Here is a 25,000-nt window from a genome sequence, read left to right as displayed (position 1 = left end):
AACTTGTCAAACGTTTAAGCATTAACTATGTTTTGAAGGCTATGATAAACTGTAGAACTGTTTACAGTAATACAGATATTGGGGGGTTGTTTAAAAGTCTCCAAACTCTACAAAAAAAACTATGTTCAGCATTTTGAAAACTCTTGTGTGTCTGGTTGTCAATTTTTTTAATGTTAAATACATTTTTACCAATTTTTACTTTATACAGTAGGTACAGGCACCTAGGTTAAACAGATCATTTTATTACCTACTAATTACTATGTAATTAATGGATTATGAAATAAAGCATTGTCTGGACTGGCTTTTACTGTCCATATCTTGTCCTTGTCTCTGTCACCATATTATATTTGGAAGCAAAGAGCCGTTATGTCTTTGAAATGTCACATCTTGACAAAATGTTCATGTACAGTACATTGCCTCCTTGCATGAGAAGGGCACTGAAATGAACCGATTAGGCATCAGTTTCTGGATTTGCTTTATTTATATGTTTATTTTGGATCCCCATTAGCTGTCACAGAATGACGGCTAATCTTCCTGGAGTCCTGGGGTTTCTGTTTGTATGAGCGGTTTTCCCTCACTCTCTTGTGAGAGATTGAGATAGTGCCTCAATCTATTTCTCGTCGGCCGTCCGGCAATTCATCCCACAGTCAACTCAACATACCAACGCTGTCAGGCTGAACTCATCATCAGTCTACCTATCAAACGCTCCGTCGTGGGAAGCAGTGTTGACCATGCAACTCTGAGGGAATTGGATCCATATCACTAAAGTGAATGAAAATTGAAGCCTACAGACGAATAACCATAAGTCACATTTACAGTTACAGGTGTCTTACTGTTTTGTAATCTCAATGTTTCCTGACTTTTACATCAGATGATTAAATGCATATCATCACATAGAAGACACTGTGTCCTTGCAAGTGATGTATATCATTCACACGAAAAAAATCATTATGATGGTTTGTACATCTGTTACTAATAACGCTCTCCACAAAAAATCCAAACAGACATATGGTTATTCATCTATAGGCCTCGATTCAAAAGGAAAACAGAAAGGAATTGAGCCGTGGCGAGCAAATCCCGCCTTCCCTGTCTTCTAATCAGTCGTTAGAGCTCTGAACGCGGATGATTTCACGATCCCCAACACTGAGGCATTGTTGTGTCCGGTGGGTATTAACTTACAAAGCCCATTATGCACCAGAAACAAAGAGTCACCACGTTAACTCTACACATCCACGCGTGCGCCTTCATCTCCCACAGATACGCATCGTCAGTGCAAATCCCCACGTGTCGACGGATTAGTCCTGCTTGGCGTGCCGCTGCGCCCCGATAAAAACACATGTGCCACCAACATAGCTGTACGGTATCATGACTCCTGTACAAACGCACACACACACACACACAGGCGCATAAACACACACACACACACACAGGCGCATAAACACACACACACACACACAGGCGCATAAACACACACACACACACACAGGCGCATAAACACACACACACACACAAGCTCACTTGTACAAGCATGAGCATACACACAATAAACAAATAAGAATAGAATAATTCAAACATCATACAGTAGAAGTAGACACAAGTTCAGATAAAGGCAGGGAAGAAAGTGTAAATACTGTACATGCAAATAGTATTATATAAAATGTTGTACATGTAAATCTGATCAGCCTGTCCTTCCCTCCCAACCAGTGCCTCTTTGGGCTCTGGAGAGCTTCATCCTACCCTCCCAACCAATGCCTCTTTGGGCTGTGGAGAGCTCCAGCCTGTCCTTCCCTCCCAACCAGTGCCTCTTTGGGCTGTGGAGAGCTTCATCCTACCCTCCCAACCAGTGTCTCTTTGGGCTGCGGAGAGCTTCAGCCTGTCCTTCCCTCCCAACCAGTGCCTCTTTGGTCTGTGGAGAGCTTCAGCCTGTCCTTCCCTCACAACCAGTGCCTCTTTGAGATGTGGAGAGCTCCAGCCTGTCCTTCCCTCCCAACCAGTGCCTCTTTGGGATGTGGAGAGCTCCAGCCCACCAGGAAGGCTTTTCAAAGCGCCGACACTCCAGGTTTGGCAGCAGAGATTCAGGGGCTGAAACACTCTGATATGGACCCACTCAGCACCCAGCAGGACCCATCCTCCCACACCTGGCTACACCTCAGTGGGTGGTTCTCTCTCTCTCTCTCTCTCTCTCTCTCTCTCTGTCTGTCCCTCTCTCTCTCCCCCTCTCTTTTTTCTCTCTATCGCTCCCTCTCCTTTCTCTTTCTCCCTCTCTCTCTCTCGTCTCTCTCTCACTCTCTCTCTGTCCCTCTCTCTCTCCCCCTCTCTTTTTTCTCTCTATCTCTCCCTCTCTTTTCTCTTTCTCCCTCTCTTCCTCTCTCTCTCTTTCCCTCTCTCTCTCCTCTCTCTCTCTCGTCTCTCTCTCACTCTCTCTCTGTCCCTCTCTCTCCCCCACTTTTTTCTCTCTATCTCTCCCTCTCCTTTCTCTTTCTCCCTCTCTCTCTCCTCTCTCTCTCGTCTCTCTCTCACTCTCTCTCTGTCCCTCTCTCTCTCCCCCTCTCTTTTTTCTCTCTATCTCTCCCTCTCTTTTCTCTTTCTCCCTCTCTTCCTCTCTCTCTCTCTCTTTCCCTCTCTCTCTCCTCTCTCTCTCTCGTCTCTCTCTCACTCTCTCCCTGTCCCTCTCTCTCCCCCTCTTTTTTCTCTCTATCTCTCCCTCTCTTTTCTCTTTCTCCCTCTCTTCCTCTCTCTCTCTCCTCTCTCTCTCTCACTCTCTCTCTGTCCCTCTCTCTCCCCCTCTCTTTTTTCTCTCTATCTCTCGCTCTCTTTTCTCTTTCTCCCTCTCTTCCTCTCTCTCTCTCTCTCTCTCTCACACACACACACATGCACTCTCCGTTTCAACACGAAGATGAAAGTTGCATATCAAGTTCAATATACGGTGGAGGGACGTGTTCACAAGTCAGCTTCACAAATCATAACAGTCCTTACCTGCTACTCAATATCGTCTCCTTCCAAACAGACCTCAGCCGGTTAGAAGGGAGAGATGGATACGCACAGGCCTGGTGCAAAACCCTTTACGCAGGGGCCTGGTGCAAAACCCTTCACCCCGAGGCCCAAATTGGATAGTTGAATAAGCCTCAATGTCATCAGCATGACTCACCATGGCACGTTAGTGGTCATTAGGCAGACAAACAACGGTCTGACCACAGCCAACCTGAGGCTGAATAAAATGTTACAGGATGTTGCGCGAGACTAAAAGATTTTTGAAAAGAGAGCGAGAGAGAGAGAGAGAGACAGGGAGAAAGAAGGAATTGGTCCGCAACACAAGGTTGTCTGACAGTCGGGTGTACTTACAGCTGAATGATAGTTAGCCTTCTAGCTTGACACGGCAGATGTCTTTAATTTGTCAGTGATCACTGTTCAGCTCATCCCTAGAGTCTCATCAGCTTGTTGGCGCGAACCAAGGCACCTTCTGGGTGTGTCGTGGTAGACAGCGGGCTGGCGTGATCGGGACCACGGTTCAAATCCAACCTGTTACACGTCACCGTCAACACAACAGAGATGTTTCCTGAGGTGAGCTGCCCATGGGACTGGTCATTATACTGTGGTGTGTGTTGGTACTGAGGTGATCCATTGATCGGCCAGGAGAATGAGGCTGCCTGATGGTCACCGCCAGAGACACTGCCCGCCAGCAAACTGGTGTTGTGGGAGACAACACACGGGCATTGATCACTAGGGTGTCTCACACCAACGTACGTGGATGTACTAAAGAGCTAGAAACCCAGATAGCAAGTGGATGTGTAATAATTCTGGGCCATATATGGGCCGGAACTAAGCCACAAGGGCCAGATCTGGCCTGTATATGGCCCAGATCCGCTCGCTATCTGGGAATGGTGCTCGGGGAGCACAGACCTCCGCCCATGAATGCATTTTGTGGCACATGTTTGGGATTGCTGCATAGCTTTATGCCAGTCCAAACCGCGTGTCTCTGTGACCTTCCAATGTCGAGATATGGCCATTTCACTTGCCCCCATTGACAATGAACAGGGGGAATTTTTTCGATGGGGATGATGTCCAAAAAATGAAAGTGACTGGCGGCCATGTTTGGGCGGCTCGTGGATCCGCACTGTGATTCACATCCACTCCAAAATGTAATGGGTTCTAGGTTGGCCCATGCTATACTTCTCCACTGAGTTTCATGAAAATCGGTCGGTTTTCCGAAATTCTCATCCAAAAGCTGAATGGAGGTGAACGGCTAGCAGTGTTCGGGCGGCTGGTGGACACTCCCCGCGAATCGGGCCGACTCCAAAATGTAACGGGTTCTAAGATGACCCCATGCTGCTCCACCCCTCCACCGAGTTTCATGAAAATCCTATTAACAAATCAATATATAAATAAAGCCAGGGCTGGACGAAAACAAACAAAACAAACATACTTTGCTACTGTACGTTGATACTGAACTGATCCATCGAGGTCATTAGTGACCTCATTCCCAGGAGGACCAATGCCGAGCCACGACTCAGTATTATCAGTGATCCGTGGGCGCTGTGAGGTTGACAGCTGTGTTATCTGAGAGCTTGTCTGTTAACAGTACACAGATTGATCGCTGTCCATAATCCATGAGAGTAATCCATGGTGTGAGCATTGGGCTGGTCCAGATCAAGTTGGGAGACAGTCAGGGAGGCAAATGGAAAAAAGGGGTGAATGCTGAATACCGGCGAAGATGCCGAGTCTGAAAATATCCGCAAAAAGCTACATGCACATTATCATCTCTAAAAGGGTAAACATTTCTGTCTACTGTATGTTCTTGGTACTGTACAGTACTGTGCAGAGGGGAAAACGCTGAGGGCTATCAACTTTTTCCAACTGCTCATCTTGCTTCTGCTGTCAGAGCACAAACAATTTAGCTGTTTCCATAGCAGCCCGGTAAACAACGTGTGGCCGTTGTTGTACACATACAGTACTGGCACGTATTCCCTCTGTTTCCCCCTCTCTTTGTGAGTCTGCTGCTGGAGTGGAAGGACCACAGAGAGCTGGAGGGGATTTCGACGGCAACAACTGCCTAAGCCGGGTATCCAGCCTTTACAGAGGACCATGAAGGCCAAGTCTCTGGTCTCGTGGCTCGACGCCCGACGGGCAGAGTAACAGTAGATGGACAGAGCTAGATGGGCGCAGCTAGACAGAACGAGCCACAATGGGCAACAAGGCAACGCTTTGTTCTAGGAAAAAACGACGGATCGTCGGGAAGCACCGGGCAACGGTATATTCAGAGCGGGCCACGCTTGGCAGCGCTAGAGGCCTGAAGGCTTGAAGCTCTGGCCTCACCATTGGTGGATAAGCTGAGGATGAGCCTATGGCAGCCCTGCTTGCTGTCTCCACTCTGACCAATTACCCTCGCCCTGCGGCTAATGTAGGTGTACTCTCTGAGCATAATTCATAAAGTTAGACTCTGTTGAGACTTGTGCTGTGCGTGTGTCCGGACAGTGTGTGTGTGTGTGCGTGGGTATGTGCATGCCTGCGTGCACATTCGCACACAATCCGAGGGAATATCTTTCTTTACGTTCTGTGTCATCCATATCTTTCCACTTTCCAAAACTGCCACTCACCAGATTCCAACAGTTTCAATAAGCCAGATATGAGGTAGCTAATATCCATGTATGGGCATGATTAAGCTGCACTAACCGAGCCTTCTACAGCGAGATGGTAAATATGCACTCTCTGCCAGCTTTCACGTCCTCAAAGGCCAACTGTCTTCTGCTGAGCTGAATTACCATGGAGATACACCCGTTTCGCAGAATGCCAGTGATGCACATTACCCTAGGGACACATCTGTAAAGAAAGCCACTTAATGTCCCTTTACTGATCTTTTAGGGACATTCTAGAGGGGTGGGGGGGGGGGTCTAATCATTAACACCATGAATCATAATCTTCCCTGTTGCTCAGCTGATAAATCCTTGGGTTTTGATGAATAAAAACAATGCGTCTCGTACAGTAGCGTGTACACACCGGCCAATGAATAGCGGTTTTGCTTAGAAGTAACAAGAAAGCCGGCATAATAGAGACGCACTGTACTGTAGGCTAATTAAAAGGCATAGCAATTGCTTGTTTCAGTAAATGTGTGGTTGGTTGTTCTAGGGTAGAATGAATTTCAAACTGAGGATGTCAACCAGGAGACCAACAAGTTCTCAGCACCCCTGGCTTTCTTCTGCCAACTCACTCCTGCCGCCTCCACATGTCACTCTGTTAAAACCCGAGTCTCGCAATTAATCTAATTTAGGGACACTAGCTGCCAATGAACATCTTGAGTCCACATAGGTGGTGCCAAGACTCACAAGTATTCACAGTTAAGGACCTTAAGCAATGTTCCAGACAAAGGAAATAATAAGAGCATTTAGAGGTGTGAAACCTTCTCAGACACTTGAAATCCAATGTGTTGCTATAAAAGAAATGCACCCCTAGGCCTTCTCCATAGATACAGAGTGTTCCTAGCCCTTCTGTTTAACAATGCCCAAAATAAAATAAAGAAATAATAAACTGCTGCAAGGCGGCACGACTTTCTACCTGCTTACACTTTATCTGTCGTCTCCCCTTTGAATGCGTGAGAGGGAGTGCGTGAGCGTTTGGGAGGGGAGGGGGGCGCGGTGGAGTCGGGGGACACAGCCTCGGCCTCGTACCCTGATCCCGGTGCGGTATCAGGCCAGGTGTGAGGCAGGGTGGCAAACCCCCCCGAGGATGAACTAACCACAGACCCAGATCAATTAACCAGCCTAATAGGCCTCCGCTCCAGGAGCCATAAAGCCTCCCTGGTTTGTAACCCCATATCCGTCATCTTTACAGCCCCCGTGGCTTCATCTCTCCACCTCCCTCCATCTCTCCACCTCCCTCCATCTCTCCCACACTCCTCCTCGTCCTCCCCTCGCTCTCGGTTTATACGCCAGCGTGGTAAACGGTAATCAATGTCTCCCGACGGTAGACCGCTTCATCGAAACTATTAGTCAGAGGCCTGGTGGTGTCTGCCGCTGCTGTAGGGTGTCTGACCACAGTCTCAGTTGAAGCTAATACCGTACCAGAGCTTGGGGCAGGGAGTGTCCAGTAACACATTCAGTTGGGGTACATAAATCACAATAAATCCATAACGGACTGGTGATGAGGCCTGGGTTACTGCTACATGGCCCTTGAAATGTGCACAGGAGTTAAGAGATCCCACGCACTGAGGAGTGAATGAAAGCAGGCCAGATGTAATGGACTTTAATTTGTGTTGACAGATGTCGTTTGCAGATATGTCAGCAGATGTATTGTGGCATTGGAGACAAGGCTTTAGGGTTTACATGCAGTTTCATCAAAACCACTTGTGTTATTAACACTATGCCAAAGTACTGATTCTCAGTGCTGGCAATGTGTTTGAATACACTTAACGAGTAGCAGATGTAGCTTAGTGTAGTAGCTCAGCTAAGTTGGCTATTTATTAGAGAATTACTATGGCATGCTATCCAATTAATCTCTTTGGATAAACATGTTTTGCCGAGATTAAAGAATTGTGTCGGCTTTGTCTACACGGAAAGTGGCAATATCAAACTAACAAAAGAAAATCACCTGCTATTTCCTTGAAATGCCCTGAAATACAGTAATATGTGGTACAATGACTGATGGTATAATGCACAATTAGCACATTAATAATATCGTTTTTTTTCTCCATTTACAACGTATACAACATGCAGCCCATCAATCAGCAGTGCTCTAAAGCTACCAATTTCTTCCTAAATTGTAACCTGGTAAATCGATTCCCCAGGAGGCGGGATAGGGTCAAGGTTGTTTCCCCCGAGGGGCTGCTGTGCGATTCCTGTTGCGGATCAGCATCTAATTGGAAAATTAAACCCACTGATTGGATAGCGAGGCAGAGACTCCTGCCAGGGCTTCCCAAAGACCAATTAGATGGATAAATGGGATCCTGGGATAGTACAGTAGCTCTCACCCCCTGTCGCCTCAGAGCTACGAGGAAGTGTACTTGGAAAACTGTAACCTCTATCAAGGACAAACAGTACTATCCTGGCTTAAAATGTAACCCCTCTAGTCACAAATCAGACTCGTATGAACTACACACAGGGCCCCCTATTGGGAGTAGGGTGTATTTCAACTAGACAACATAGGGGCAAAATGAGTGGACAAATACTATTAGCATATACTGCTGGAAAGATGTGATTTGGTGGATGAGAGAGGTCTGGGAACATAACTACATCTTACTAGTATGGTTACCACTAAGAATAGTTCACTTGTTAGCTACAGTATACTTATTATATGACCTACATATCATGGTAAATAAGAAGTGTGTCTGGGATGAAAGGAAGATACAGTAATATACTGTATAAACATACTTTACATACAATGATGTAAATCAACAATGCTCATCTGATCAGCTTTAATTTGAATTTGTATCAACAGCATGAAAGAACAGCGCGGATCAAAGCATTACATTACATATGTTACAACAGCCATAAGAATTCCAAATGAACAGATAGGAAACTGCATAGCCTTACTGTAAGTAGCCTATATATTGTCTCCCAGTGTGAGAATCAGTGCCAGACACCGTATGAACCACCACACGTTGGATTGAACAGAAGAGACTAATGCGAGGATAACATTGAGTATTAAAATCATGACTGTTTTTCCTTTCTTTCTTTCTTTTTTCGGGGAGTTAAAGGGGAATTTGAATGTTTCCTGATAGTCTCACATAGATTTATAATGAAATGATGGGCTACATTGTCTCTAAGAACATAGAATACATTACGCTAGCCGTATAGTATATTGATTATAATTATAATGCATATATTCATAAAAATAACATTTTAATTCTAAATAAATGTATTATGAACAAATTATGTATGTATTTTTGTAATGAAAAGCAATACACAGCCGACCGTACAGTAGTTAAGTACACTAGACTAATTCGGTGCTTTTGCTATGGTCCTGTAATGGCATAAACTGTCAGAACGTAATAAATGCCCCAAATGCCGTAGTGTAACCTTTAATGCACCTATACATTGTTCTGATCGGCTGTGTCTGACGATTTAATTTCGTTTGTCTTTATCTTTCACAAAAAGACACAAACCTGTACATCACACATCCTCACTGTCTCTCGAAGTGACTGCTCGTCTTAAAGAGGCCAGGTAACGTCATCTGCTAGTTGATAAATATCTTGTCACTCGATTCTAAACAAGAAAATATAACACTGCCTGAATGTATTTTCAAACTTTTAATATGTATATAGTCCCGGTATGTCTCGTATCGATTGTTAATTCTCATATATGTCGGGATTCACATAATTTGTCTAATAGGTGTGCTTTATTGGAAAATGTTTAATTAACTTGACAATTCCTTCCTTGCGAATATTTGCTAGCCTCTTTTCACAAAGGCTAAGGTCGTAGCCGAAAAAGTCCGTTATAGTGGTTTTTGACAGACTGCACTTCACTAAACTGAAGACCGACCGTCAGATGTGACAAATTCGGACAATATGCATAATATATGTTGAATCACGCCCGATATGTAACTTGATATGAGTTGCCTTGCTGCCTTTATCAGCAGAGCTGGCAACAAGTTAGATGATGCATCTAATTGTAGCCTATCGAAAATTACGCGTCGATAACGGGCATATAGGTTTTAAGGCAAGGCGAGTTTGAGTCCACTCGTAAAGCTACAGCATAGGATGAGATTCTATTTCCAATTATGTCATTTGAACACATTGAAATAAGAGCAGATGTCGGACTGAAGTTGTTTGATATGGGTTGATACGAAATGTCACACCAAAGTAAAGGAACACTTAAGCCTACCTTGTAGACGATAGACTGTGCGGACTCGTTCAGACTGGTGAGTTGGAGACTGGGACACTTCTAACTCTCCGACTCGTGTTTCTCCAAAAGATATGAATCCCCCTTAAGAGCAGCGGATGCGGCGCAGACACGCTCGTTGCCCCTCTACCAGCACACAAGGTTTGGACTCTTCTTTTCCGATGAGGAGGCACGGCGCAGTTTGGAAAGCCCCTGGTGGTGGAGGAGAGAAGCGAGTGAAGGGATGCGTAAGAGATTGAGATAGAGGGGGAAAAGGGCGGGGGGGGGCATTGAAAGCCTAACTGCATAATATGTAAACAACAGATTCGTCTAAATGGAGCACTTAGGTCTGTGAGGAAGGCTATGCCTCGTAAAACAACAAAAAAGGGACAGCCTGCTATTTGGCCAGGAGGTGAAATCCATTTTGGAGGAATGACTATGATTCTACACTATTAGTGAATGTATACTGTGAGAGATGCATGCCTGTCAGAATCCATGGACGTGGGTGGGTCAGGGGGAGCGGTATCTTATCCTTTAGTAATCCCAGGTTAAGTACTTCAGTGACATGTTGCAGATCAATAGTTCATCCAGTCAAGGCCTCTGGGCAGAGCTACATATTTTCAACCTCGTCTCTGGAGGCATAGTATGAAGGGTTTCTCTTTATGTCACAGTGGGTCACTATATGGAAGGATATCACTTTTTACAGCTCACTACAGCTTCACCCACAAATCACATTTCATTTAAGGGGGTTTAAAGTCTCTGGGGAGTTATGATTTGCATAAAAAGACAACGTAACCAGAAATAATGTTTCTAGAATTTTCCACCAAAATCTCAGCCTGGCCAAAATCTAAATCCAGCCATAAAGCCATACTTCCAGCATGTGTGTCTACTAGACGGGCTAGCTTTGATTGACAGGTTCCCCTCCTGGGATCTCAACTAGCTGTTTTCTGTCTGTATTTTTCACCAATGACCCAACATGCAACATTGGCTATCCCAAAAGTGTGGCTAAGGATTTAGCAGGCATTTGTTTGCAGTTGTAAAGTAAGTCCGTCAAATCTGCCGCCACTATCAACAAACTTGTTAATGCTTAAAAAGGATGGGGGAAAGAGTCTTTTTTGGGGGGAGATAGCCAATGTTTCTCGGGCCCAGTGGCCCATAGGGCACTGCTCCTGTTTATGTAGCATGAGGCAGCTTTGATGTACAAGTACACCCCCTGGACATGACGCAGGGACTTACCCCCAATCCAACCCTTGATGCAGAGTGCCAAGCAGAGAGGCATCGGGTACCATTTTTATAGTCTTTGGTATGACTCGGTCGGGAATCGAACTCATGACCTCCCAGTCTCAGGGCGGACGCTCTAACCGCAAGGCCACGCTCACGCTGGTCAAAGAGCAGGAGAGAGTGTAGCGAGCAGAACGGTTGGACCAAGACAGCCTGATGGGTTGTCCTCTCCAACTCCCGCCCATAAAATGATGTGACTAGTCAAGAAGATTGCGGTAGGCATCTTGGGGGATGCTAATTTCATGCCAAAATACAATGGAAAAGCGATTATCAGAGACATCTGACTGCCTAGAATGAAGCATTTGGAGCACATAACAATCATGATAATCACCCAGAAGTGGACTAATGCTCACATTACAGTACATTTAAAGCTCAATGTCGGGGCAGTAAAACGCAGAGTGAAGGGTAACATTGTCATATTCTATGTAACATGAGTCATTGAATGTATTAATGTTGGGGGACCAATAGACTAACAGTACCGTTAGCCAGCCTGGCTCTCTTCCTCGGCGCTAACGTACCTCTCTGGCTATAACTTACCGTGCCTTGGGTCTTTACATATCCTGATCCGGGGCTTGTGCTGACTAAGGATGTGCCTATTGAATATTACATTTTTCTCAGCGAGGTGTTGAAACAGTGGCGGCGCCAATCGCTCACGTCAGCAGTGGGAGACGCGGAACCACCGATATAAATTTGACTGGCTACACACAAACAAGAGGGGATCGATACAGAGACGGACGACGCTGGGTATAAGGTCTGCAGCAGGCCACTGGACTCTCTGGTGGTTACATTGTGTCCTCGGATAAATGTCACAGATAAAGGGAGCACCGCCCAAAGATGGTACTCGATCGGGGAGGCCCTCGTGAAAAGGCAGAAAAAGTGGTTCTCATACTGGTCAGATTCACAGAACCCTGTGTGTGTATGAGCCTCTAGGCCTGTATGAAAATCACACACAGATCTTCCACAATGTATCTATCTGTGTAATAGTCCAAAGAGTTTATATTTTTGAATTGTAGTGAATGGGATATTTGATAGAGGCATTAGTTCAGTTGTGGCTGGACAGCTCCACTCAAACTTAGTGCAGAGCAATAAAGGGTTGAGATTCAAGGAAGGAAGCCGCATCACAGTTCAGCTCCATGGACAGCGGTCACACTACGGCCCATTAAGCAAGGTCAAGCAGCTGATCCCAGATCAGCACCACAGACAGCTCCATGCTCTCTGTACATGCCAGTGCTCTGTTCTTATGGAAAACACTTCACTTACAGGCATTAAAGCTCTTGATACATGCACTTACAGCATAGTGCGGAGGTTTCACAGTCTCTCACAGTCAGACAAGACAAACATTGGCGCGGGGGGGGGGGGGGGGGGGGGGTTATAAATGTAGAGTAGGCACAGTTATCTCGACACTGACAGACATTTTAAGTACCGTATCAAGCCCTATCTATTTCTCTGTTGAGTCCCTCCTATTTAGACTTGCAGCATGCAGCTGTAAAGCAGCTAGCGCACGGATAATCTCCGCTGATGGATCTTATCAGAGCCCATACGCTGGGATCCCTTTTCACAGAAGCCTGCGAGCTATATCTGACGCTTCGCCTGTCAGGATATTCTCACGCAGGCATCATTCACTTGTAAACACTGGCATATGCTCCCAGGCAACTCACAGAGTGCAGACCCAGGACAGGAAGTATGATTGGATATGGTTGAGATTTTGGACCACGTTAACTGTGAAAAAAATAACTTTTTTTTTTTTTCAGCTGTAATATGGTTTTGACGACCATTTGCGGGAAGAAAGCAATGAGTCAGACTCATTTCCGAACAGTCCAGGGAACTAAAAATATTCTTGCTTATTTACCACATTAATCTTTCTTTACTCTCCTTGGAGAGATCATATAGGGGGGTGAAATCCAGTTATTAAAAAAAAAAGAGTTTCTTTAGTCACATAATATTACCAGGCCATTGCATTGCATTGCTTTGCTCTGGAACAGAAGGCCAATTTATTGCATAATGGCAGCAAAAAATATAGAAAGATCTGTGAAATATAAGCATTTTGGACTCATAAAACTTCTGAAAAGAGGCTTAAAAATGAAACAAGACCAAAGTTTCCTTAATCTTGCATTTATATGTAAACATATATAAACATTTTTGTTGCAGTTGTGTGGTGTATGAGTGGCACTGCATGCAAAAAGTCAGCATTCTCATATTATTCTATGAACACTTTTTCTCTTCTTCTGTGAACACAAAGGAAAGATACGTCAATATTTGCTCATGTACGGTATGATTCAAACAATTATTAAAGTAAGGTTACAGTCTCGACAATAGAATGTGTTGAACAAACATGTTTCGAGCCAGAGGGAAGCTCAAGGTCTTCTTTAGCGGCTCACGAGCCTCTGAATGCCTCTGAATAAGCTCCAACGAGTTATCAACGAAAGACAAAGCAGAGGCAATCAATGCCAGGCTTTGGAACTGCACATAAAAGGGATATTGAACATGCTTTATGTGAGAGGCAAGTCTCATCTACAGTGCCATTGATGCTAATGCTGCAGTAATTATAGCATTCAGTGTTATCTCTTTGCCATGGCAACCGCCTGGTAACCACCTGAAACAGTTATTCACAGTGAAACGGTAACAGCGAAGAAACTCCTCACTTAACAAATCCACAGTGTTATAGTGCTCTACTGTATACTAGCTACGGATAGCTACTGTATGTCTAGCTATAGAGATGTTTAAACAACATAAGGTCATAGTCATTTTTAAACAAGCATGAGATCATAGTCATGGAGTTACAACACACACACACACACTGTACGGGCTGTACTGTATACTAGCTACGGATAGCAGATGTCTAGCTATAGAGATTTTTAAACAACAAAAGGTCATCGTCATTGAGATCATAGTCAGTTTCAACACACACACACACACACACACACACTGAGGGGTGGAAATGATTCCTAGGAATTCCACATACAGTAGCCTCTGTGAAATCAGCCTCCCAAGGGCCCCCAGGCTCCAGTCCCCCGGCTGGCTCTGTTTTAATCTGGAATGTTGCGCTGGCTTGAGTCGACTGACAGCAGGGTCCAGACCAGCATCTGTAACCAGCGCACACACAGACAGGCCCTGGGTGGGGCGCTGCGAACTCCACAGGACAGCACAGCATCTTCTTCCCAGCGGGTATCCAAGAGCTAGCCCCAGTCCAGCCGTTAGGCCCTACCACACACACACACACACACACGCACGCACACACGCGCACAAACGCACGCACGCACACACAAACGCACGCACGCACACACGCACACACACACACACACACTCACTCACACATACACACACACACTCACTCACACACACGCACACACAAACGCACGCACGCGCACACACACAAACGCACACACACACACACTCACACACACACACACCATATACCGAACATATGCATATTCGGCCCCAGCTAAAGCCTTCTCCCGCGGCCCTTCAGCACAGCACCTTCCCTAGGCTGTCTGGAGATTAATCCCCACATGAAAGTAGAGGATGTAGAGAGGGGCCAAGAGGTAGTCTGGAGGTGCCAAACAAGGCCAGAGGAGCACCAGGAGAACGCATCCACATGAAGGGGAGAGACGTCATTCCAACCCTGATGAGGACCAAGGCTTTTGAAGTGGGTTGCAGAAAGAATAATCAACCACAAGTACTTCTACTGGACCAGAATGATGGTAGTGCAGACAGAAGTTGAAGTGCGGTAGCAATTATTTCCAAGGGGAGACTTTCTCTTAAATCCGCAGAGAAGAATCGTACTCCTGGTAAAACTTTACAGTGTTTTTCGATGCCGAGATTATGTATGACGGTACAAGGGTTTCTTCAGATGACAGACTCTAATGCACCTTGTAGCCTCTTCTTAGCACGCACGCACACACACATGCACACACACACATGAACAAACTCGCACACAAACTCAGGCACACACAGAAGCTAACAGTGGGGGAAAAACTGCCCTCTGACCATTCATCAAAGATAATAGGTCATGGTTTATACCTTGACAGTGAACATACATCACAGAGTCTGACACAGGGAGGAGGGGAATGGGAGAAGAGGCGTGACAACAGATTATGTGATGTCAGCCTCTTTCCACACGCTCATATTCCATCTGGGGGACAGTAGTGTTGGACATATTATGGGGGATACCCCCCATTATGCTGTATTATTTGATATTATGTTTACGTTCATTATTTTATTCACTCAGAAATTGTTCGTGTGCAATAGCAACGGTAATATTTTAGTAGGTTAATGTAGAGTTACAACAATGAAGCTCACACAGGCTCGTTGGGGGCAGCGTAAAGGGATTTGGGAAGGGCGCAGGAGCGCGCGTGTATCATTCAGATTCAGTAGACCAAGACAGCCTGCAATGTACTGTAGGCTACTGTAACTAGCTATTGTACGTTACTGCTGTGTGAGTGATGTGCGTGTTTTTTGTATTTGCAGGTGCAGAACAAAGAGTACATTTATTATAATTGCACACCTGGAAGTCCCTTTTTGTGTCCAAGTGTGCAATGGTTTGCTTCGCATAACTATCTAAGAACTCTCCGTTGGAAACTGTTTTGAAAAGGACAGGCACTTTAAAGGACAATGCTCGTTTTTGACAACCTGGACCTTATTTATGGCATATTATAAGACGTTTCACTCACCGAGATAACTTTCGTGTAATTCGGAGGCCTGTAGAAGAAATTTAAAATCCAGCGCGAGCCAGTATATCCATGTAATGGCGGTGGACGGGGCATTGAGAATGCAGCTTCTAAAAATCTATTTTCTGCCGCGAAACGGTTGTTTTCATCAATCTGTCTTTATGAATCGCTAGTTGTGCTTACATAGAGAGTAGGCCTGTTGTGGTTTTTCACATGCCTATGTAATATGATCTTTAGAAACGTCTTTAGACACGAAATAGCTTCCCCACTTGCTCTCCAGCACGCATGCGCACAGCGTGCTGGAGCAACGATTGCACGCTGTGCACATGCGTGCTGGAGCAAGTGGGGAAGCTATTTCGTTTCGAAAGACGGCAGGTTGGAAAAATCGGAGAGAGAGACAGTATAAAAGTGAAAGAGTGCATGATTGACGTGAAGGGCAGGGGACAAACTCAAGGGTACAGGAGAAGCAATTTGGCTGGAAATTATCTCATCAATCTCATCTCTAATTAAGACAATCTTGCGCTTAAAAAAATCCATAAAATCATTCGCCGTAAACATGGCATTCGGAGTGATAGTTTGTTTCTGGGTGAGACGTGCTACTGTGTCAAACAGAAATTTGGGATTGTTGTTATTAGTGTTAATGAGCCTCGAAAAATAGGATCGTCTAGCCGAGGAAAGGGCAGGTTTGTAGCGGAGTAGGTCGTCGTTCCATGCAAGACGAAATACTTCAAGTTTAGTGGAACGCCACTTATGCTCGAGGTTTCGGCTGATTGTTGTTAATGCGTGCGCTTCCTTCTCTCTGCGTTTTTTCGTTCGGAGAGGTGCAGCAGAGTCAAGTGCGCTACGCAGAGCTGAGTTCAGATCGTCTGTACACGTATCCGAGGGCCCAGGGTGAGCTGAGAATGGTGCGAGAATATCAGGCGAGTGTTGAGCAAGGGTAGAGACTGTATTGTAGATGCATTAACACGGCGGCTGGTGTTAGCTGTAATGATGACTCTCCACCGTGACCTTAGACAGGTATTCGTTTTCATATGGGTCCTTTCACATAGAAGATCAGAGATTCTCCGCGAAGTTAATTGGTGAAGCCCTTCTCGCCTAGGCGTCCAGGCAGGTGCCATTAACATTTTACAAGGCCCTGTGCATAGATTCTCATTAATGGCCACCCACCAGGCAGGCGGGTTCAATCATTAACAGGGAGGCAGGGAGGGTGGGCACTTTCATATGGCACCACCAAAAGAATACCAATAGGACCCAAACCTGGAGTCAGTCACCGGCATCTCACCAGTCCTCGCCAGCTGTAAAGTTCTAAACTCAAACGTTACACAATTAGTTAAATCTAAGTTTTAATCTCTCCGGTCTTAAATATGTAAGCAGAGAGAGAGAGAGAGAGAGAGAGATAAAGAGAGAATGAAAGTGAGAGAGAGAGAGAGAGAGAGAGAGAGATAAAGAGAGAATGAAAGTGAGTGAGAGAGAGAGAGAGAGAGAGAGAGAGAGATAAAGAGAGAATGAAAGTGAGAGAGAGAGAGAGAGAGAGAGAGAGAGAGAGAGATAAAGAGAGAATGAAAGTGAGTTACTGCTCGGGCCCGATAATGTGTGGCGGCTGACTGGAGATAGGAGAGTGGTGAGTCAGACCAGGAACAGCACAAACACTCAACTACTGCACGGAGAAAGTTGTCATCTACACCCCTAATAATCACAGCTCTGTTCTCACAGCTGTGTTATAGAGGAGACTTCCACTGGAGGAGCCCAGGGTATTGGGAGACAGATGTACTGGCATATTTGTGGACGGTAGGTGAAAAAAACTTTTGATTTCTATACTAACAAAGGCAAAACACATCACGGTGCTTCGATTTCATGACACATCCTGTATGTCGATGTTGATTCCATAACTGTGGGGCCCAGCAGTATAACAACAGTTCAAAACATATTAATAGTCAAAATGTCTCCTCACAGAAACATTTAATTCTTGAATTAAAAAGCACAAAAACAAAAGAGAATCCTTTCTCCAAGGTTAATATTCCCCTCGGGGAGAATAAAACGATCCACCGTCTGTGTAAACTAGCAAAGATTCACATTTTCCGTTTCCACATCAGAACACACACACGATGGCAAACATCCTGGGTTCGTCCTCGTGTCTGGTCAAATATGCATGTCCATATGTTCTCTGCCCCCTCCCGTTGGCTGCTTCAATGTCACTGTCTCCCAGACGCCGTTGCTGTACATCTCCCCCACAGATGGGTGACAGAAGTTCATCACAACACAGGTGCTCAGCTAGAGCAGCAAGGGTACAGAGGAGGACGCATGCTGTCGGGGCGCCCGATGTTAGACATGCTTGAGTGTGTGTGTGTGTGTGTGTGTGTGTGCGTGTGTGTGTGTGTGTGTGTGTGTGTGTGTGTGTGTGTGTGTGTGCGTGTGTGTGTTTGTGGGCAGGAGGCTGAGGGGGATATTGCTCATTCAAATCATAGGAGATCCCAATCGAACGCGTAGGGGTGCCAGGTTTGTCTTTTACGCCACATCATTCGAACACCCCCCGCCATAGAGAGCTTTGTGGTGGAGGTGGAGCTTAAGGATGCACCCTGTAGAATGGCATGAAAAAAAAAAAAAAGATTGTGTCCCCCCAAAGCTTGTCATCAGATCTGCACGCGTGAGACCAATGGAACATGCAACATGAGTGTGAATGACAAACCCGGGAGAACATGTTTTGAATGGGCATCTCCATCTCAGTCCCTGTGTAAAACATTGGGAGGTGCCAGGTGTGCTGAGAATGAATGGCCATCACATTTTCAGCCAGGCAGAAAGAGTTGAAGCCAGGTAGAAATGTCAACCTCACATGAAAAGGCCATGTGAGTTTTCCCCTGTAATACCTGTATTCTTGTAAGTTGTCTTACCTCGGAACAGCTTGCTTGGAATTGATTCTTGTTCTTTTAGAACAGATTGCTGGTGTTTAACCTATCATGTTGTACATGCAGTTCCTCTCAACTTTGTGTTACATGACATACAATAGTCTTTAAGTCTTTACTAGTCGTTCCATTATAATTACAATGCTCAGTCATTGTGAAACTCGTCTCTCTGAATATTTTCTATTTATATTATTTCTTATCAAAAAAGGTTTCACAAATTGAAAAATGAAACGAATTAAAATCTCTCCATTAAACCGGTAGCAGTGCATGCTTCTCAATCGATATATTCTCCTCTCTATCAGTTCCAGCAGAATGAGCAGGCTCAGGGCATACTATTTGGTTATTACAAAAGCAAATCAGTCAGCAGAATTAATTTTCTCGAAAAAATATGAGTCTGGCTTATGAGAATTAATAACCATTGAGGAGGAATGTGCAGCCTAATTTACATTACCTTGCTCAGGCTGTTTAACTGTCATTGTTGTTTATCAAATGAAAGTCATGTTCATTGGGTTTTTAGTACTCAATGTCAATTTGCATAAAACATTGTCTGTGTACATACTGTACTGAGATATCTCAGTAGGAATCGTATCTCTGTATGAATAGTGAAGAACATATCAGATTATGCCGTGCTTTCAACATCTCATTGTTCTCTTTCCTGAAGCTACACGCACACATGCACTCCCATTTTAGATCTGCATACAGAGGTTCCACATGAAAGTACTCTAGGTATGAGGACTGAGAGGTCTACCTACTGTATGTTAATATTGTGGGGAAAAAGTATTTCAGGCTTGAAATATAGGAATATGTGATCATTTCAGACGTTGGCTGCTACCTCGGGACACTTCATTAGCACACTGGGAATATTAACATGCAAGATGCTGCAGTGTTTTGGCTCGGGGATACGCACAGCTTTTGATTGAATGCATCCATGGCATGCGCTCTTTTACAGTAAATCACAGCCTTTTGAAAGCTTCTTATGAATACAAGGCCAAACGCATGGAATAAGCATGGTGTGTGCTATGTACAAGTCAACATTATCAGTTTATTACGCAATGTCTTGGAAAGAAAGCTAATTGACTCTGTGTTGTCTTTTACACACAGTGGGTAATCTTAGCTCCCCAGCCTAACACACAGAGACAGATATAAGGACCACATTTACATACATGTCCCTTGTTTTGATCTCACTGCTATTAACATTAATGGCATAACACGCCATAGTTATAAATGAGCATCGTAAAAGTGTTACAAACAACTTTAATGACACCCTACAGTAGTTACAACTTGAGTTGAATACAGCCTACTGTACCATATGCCCTTCTGTAGCAACTGTGTACTGTATGTGCATTTGACAGATGGATAACAAATTACATTTTGCCATTCAGCAAAAGGTTTCAGTCTATCAAGACCAACATCTGAACAGTTTCTGCTCAATGGCAGTGGGGCTTACAAACCAGCCCCATTATTCAGCCAAATGCTTCAGAACTCTTTGGACGGCATTTCGCAGTCCAGATGGACAATGACCCGAAGCATATTGCGAAAGCAACCAAAGACTTTTTGAAGGCAAAGAAGTGGAATGTTCTGCCATGGCCAAGTCAGTCACTTGACCTGAATCCAATTGAGAAACATGCGTTTCACTTGCTGAAGACAAAACTGAAGGGAAACCATCCAAATAACAAGCAGGAAGTGAAGACAGTTGCAGTAGAGGCCTGCTAGAACATCACCAGGGACGAAACCCAGCGTCTGGTGATGTCTATGGGTTCCAGACGTCAGTCATTGACTGAAAAGGATTTGCAACCAAATATTAAAAATGACCATTTTATTTCTGATTATGTTAGTTTGTCCAATTACTTTTGGTCACTTAAAAAAGCAGGTACCACACACACAATTTGTTGTAATTCCATCCAGTCTGGTGGTGTACAGAGGGCGGCCAGTGGACCCAACTCGTGATTCGGATCTGCTCCAAAATTTAAGGGGTTGTAAGTTAGACCATGCTACACCCCTCCACCAAGATTCATGAAAATCAGTCAAGTAGTTTTGGGTAATCCTGGTTCAAAAAAATGAATGGCGGTGAAAGGCTGGCTGTGTTTGGGCAGCCTTCGGACCCGACCCGTGATTCGGATCACCTCTCAAATGTAATGGGTTCTCAGTTGTACCATGGTACACCTTTCCACCAAGTTTTGTGAAAATCGGTCAAGTAGTTTTTGCGTTATCCTGCTTACAGACAAATGCACACACGCACGCATGTCTAAGAAAAGAAACTCACTAGAATCGAACATGTATGTAACAGATCAAGAGTGGAGAAGGATGGAAATTGCCCACTAAACGTGGACTGGAGCGTGATGCACCAACAGAGCTGAGGCTTGTGTGGAATGGCCATGTAATGCTGAAGCATGACCTGTTATAAGTGAAATATAAAAACTGCCAGACCATCATTTTCCTTCTCACACATGATTTCATGCTAATTTTCTACAGGCGTGTGAAATATACCTTAGAGTGATTGGGTAATGTACTGTAGAATACTTCTTTAATGCTTCTGGAGGGACTTGAACTGTGTTGAATAATGCTTTATTTTGAGGGGCCCTAGATGTTCAACTAACTCAAGTCGTTGCCTATCAACAAAGTCACAGTTTTTATTTTTAGTTTATTTAACCAGGTGGTCTTATTTACAAGGGAGACCTGGCCAAAATAGCAGCATAAAAAGGACTATAATTGAGTCCCTCAAAGTAATATGAATGTGTGAGTGTATAGGATATCTATTTGAAAAATAATTTGAAAAATAAATACCAAAATGTAGGGTTATCAAACTAGTTTTGTTAGTTAATGTAATGTTGGTAAAGGTATGCTTACACTATTAACAAACTACCACAAATTAACAAAGTGTTTTGAAAAGAATAGGTGTGTGTGGGGGGGTGTCCTGGCAATAAGCAAATGGATAAACAAAATGCTGTTCACTTAAAGGCAATTATCCTTTGACATTTATTTTTTTTACAACAAGAGTATGTGCGTACTTGCTTGCTGAAAACAAGACCATTTACTACTAAACTGACTGTTTTCAGCAAACAGACACATTTTCTTTGGGAAATGTATTGTATCTCTAGACTACCACCCAGTCACCAGAGATCACCACAGTTCACCCATTCACCAATTCAAAATGTATTTAATAGTTTATTAAGCATTTCTGTTGCATTCCGTCAGACCCTCCTAGTGGACTCCGCCCAGAAGAAAACTTTCTCAGGGCCCTTCAGACCCTAGGGCCAACCCTGCTAATTCTGTATGAGTGTGCATTTAGATATAAATAGAGGGACAACAGCAGTCCTTTAGAGACCTAGATTTAATCACTAAGCTATATTTGCAAATCGGGTCTATCTGTGCTATGGATAATCTGTAATTGGAAAGAAATCACATTAGAACACAACCGCTTCTTACATGGCAAACTCTCCAGAACGCCCTCACCAGCTGTTACGTTTCTCCCAGCCGTATAATGTTCAATCCTCTGGGAATCTCCTCGGCTGGGTGTTTATTCAGGGTGAGGTACCATACATAAAATAAGGTAAAAAAAAATAAAGAAATAAAGAAAAGAAATAAAAAATCTCTGCGGGTCAATCTGTCAGGGCGTCCACTTGTGTCAGCCTGTCGCGTGACGGCCATGTTGTGAATGAATGATGGTTCTTCTGCAGCGACTGGCGAGGGAGTCGTCGCCGCCATGACGGACCCCCGTGTGGCAGAGTCAGTAATCACACGCGTCAATCAGCGCTCCCTGTGACCTTGGGGTCCATAGTTCAGCCCCTCTGCAGTGTCTATTTTGCAATTCTCCACCATGGAGCCTCTTGGGCAGTTTCTTGGATTAAGGCTCCCTAGCCAGCTCATCCCTCAGGAGTCCAGAGTTTAGAACTAGACCGGAAGCATCCTGGTTAGTCAGCATTGAGGCTTGGACTTGCAGTAGTAGTCTTGTGTCTACTTTAAGGCGTCCTCTACCCCCTGGTGCAATGTGGAAAGTGATTGATGAGAGTAGTTTGCATTGAGGCTCTGTGGGGTGAGGAGCTATATATGTGGGCTGTTGGTACTTTCTCTTTTTCTAGGCTGGACTAGAGGTGCTTCTTCTTCTTCTTCGTGTGGGTTTCGATGTTTCTCTCCCCCCCAGACTCGGGGCCGAGGGGCTATCCTTTTACCACCCCGAACCTGGGTGAGGGGTCATCCATGACCAAGGTGCGGTCTTTGACATAACCCACCGGTGTGTTGTGCTTGATGGAAGTAGTCTTGTATCATGGTGACCTGAAGGGAGTTTGAAAGAAGAGACTGACTCTGATGGACCTTTAGTCTCTATAAACCATAGATGTTATGACAGCTAATGGGAAGAAATAGTGCATTAACCTCCTCCCAGATAACTAGCAGGTTATGATGATCAAAACACTTAGATGGTCACAAAACAGTAGTCAAGATAAATGCAAAAACAGCAGGTCCCCATGCACTCAAAAAGAGAAGGCGAGGAAGGTAGGAGAAAAAAGCCTTTATTTAATCATCTTTGGCTAAAAATCTAAAAACCAACATGTCCCAAAGACTCCTATTACCTTGTTCTCACCCAAGCGCCAAGTTGAATCTGCAATAGTCAAGATTGGTTGATTATTCGGAAATAATCAGTGGTCTTTACAGGACATAACGCAGCTCAGAATTAGTTGAAGAAGTACTAAACATCATAGACATGATTTTGGTTGATATTCATTTTCTCATTTTTTAATCTGTGTAAATTTGAATTTGAACAGGTGCTAGATCTTCAATATAATTTGCATGAATCTCTACAAACAATAAACTTCAAGAGAATATTCACTGACCCAAAACTTGTCTCCGCAATATTGGAGAGAACACAATATCTTGCCTCATGCCAGATATTACACTGGGGGAAAACAGTCTTTTCATAAAACAGAAAGATATGTTGGAAAAACAACACCATGCAGTATATTCAGCTCTGTATCCATATGGAACTGCGAAAGATCTTACTGTAAACTGATCCCGTGTATTCCCTAAACGGTTCATGGCCATATGCACTCCAGAAGCGTATCTACTGTATTGACACCTAGAACATATAAATCCTACTTGGGCGTGTCATACTGCTGCAATAATCTCCAGTCAGATTCTATTACAGAGCCCAGCCGACAGCCATTGAAGTCTGCATGGCCGGAGGGGTGTTGTGTGAACGCTGTCTCCTCCACGCCGTGTATATCTATCCCCACCTGTCAATAAGCACCAGCCAGTAGATCAACGGGCAACGCGGGGCTGTGTCTGCTGCCAGATACAAGGCCACTCGACAACACGTGTGAACGTGAGCTGGCCATAGATGCAGGCGCCTCTGCTACAGTCTTCATAAACAGGCCGAGGGACTATTCAGAACTCGATTCACGATGACGCCTGTTCACAGAAGCACCAGCTGGATCGTTTGAGAAGATGCGAAGTTGCTGCAGTGCACCGAGCTAGCCCGGTAGAAAGGGCCAGTCTGTTGTAATGGCCCCTCCCCCTCTTACGTTATGCAGCCTATCAAACAGCAGCCCCTTTTAAATTATTCAGAGTAGCCACAGGCTACTGTGGCCAGTCAGAAGCCATTCAACATTGGCTGCTCAACCGTTTCCTGTAGCTACAGTTAAGTGCTACTGCTTTATAGCCTCACCCCCTCACATGAATGATAATGTCAGTGGTTTCACTGGTTTGATTTTGGTGGCTTGTGGTCATGAATCAGTCGACTGATGTACCTTTGCGTTTGTAGCAACTTGTGGAAATGTAAGAGATCATAACTGATGCTATATTACATAATCTCTCTTTAGTTCGAGAATTGTTCATTGTAATACTGAGGCAGCTGTATTTCAAAGTAAGCTTGGGAGGTAGGATGGCAAGGTCCCTGGTTCGATCCCAGCTCCCGGCGTGAGCTGATGTGTCCTTGAGCAAGACACTGAAGCCCAAAATCACTCACGTGCGGTACGGTGTTGTAGTACCTTGTACTGTCGCCTTACAGTAAGAAGGTCTCCGGGCCTTTCAGTGTGGAGTCTGCGTGTTCTCCACGTGTTCACAAGGGTTTCCTCACAAAAGAACCCGATACAAAAAACATGCAGGAGAACAGATGCTCTTCAGTCCGGTCCCTGACCAGGATCTGAACTGAGCACTTGGACTTGGACCATGAACGATGGCTGCCCACTGCTCCTGGCTGGCCCTGGAGGAGGACGGCTCGGGATGGGAGAAATGCAGGGAACGATTTCCACAGTCGGCCGCCGAAAGTTGCATGTGTGCCCTGTCACCGCTGTGTGTGTGTCACTGTGCGGCGAAATAAAGCCCCCCCCACCCCCCCGGTCCTGGACTT

Source organism: Borostomias antarcticus, assembly GCF_949987555.1.
Source record: "Borostomias antarcticus genome assembly, chromosome: 33".
In the NCBI taxonomy this organism is placed as follows: domain Eukaryota; kingdom Metazoa; phylum Chordata; class Actinopteri; order Stomiiformes; family Stomiidae; genus Borostomias; species Borostomias antarcticus.
This window is presented reverse-complemented; position numbering follows the sequence as displayed.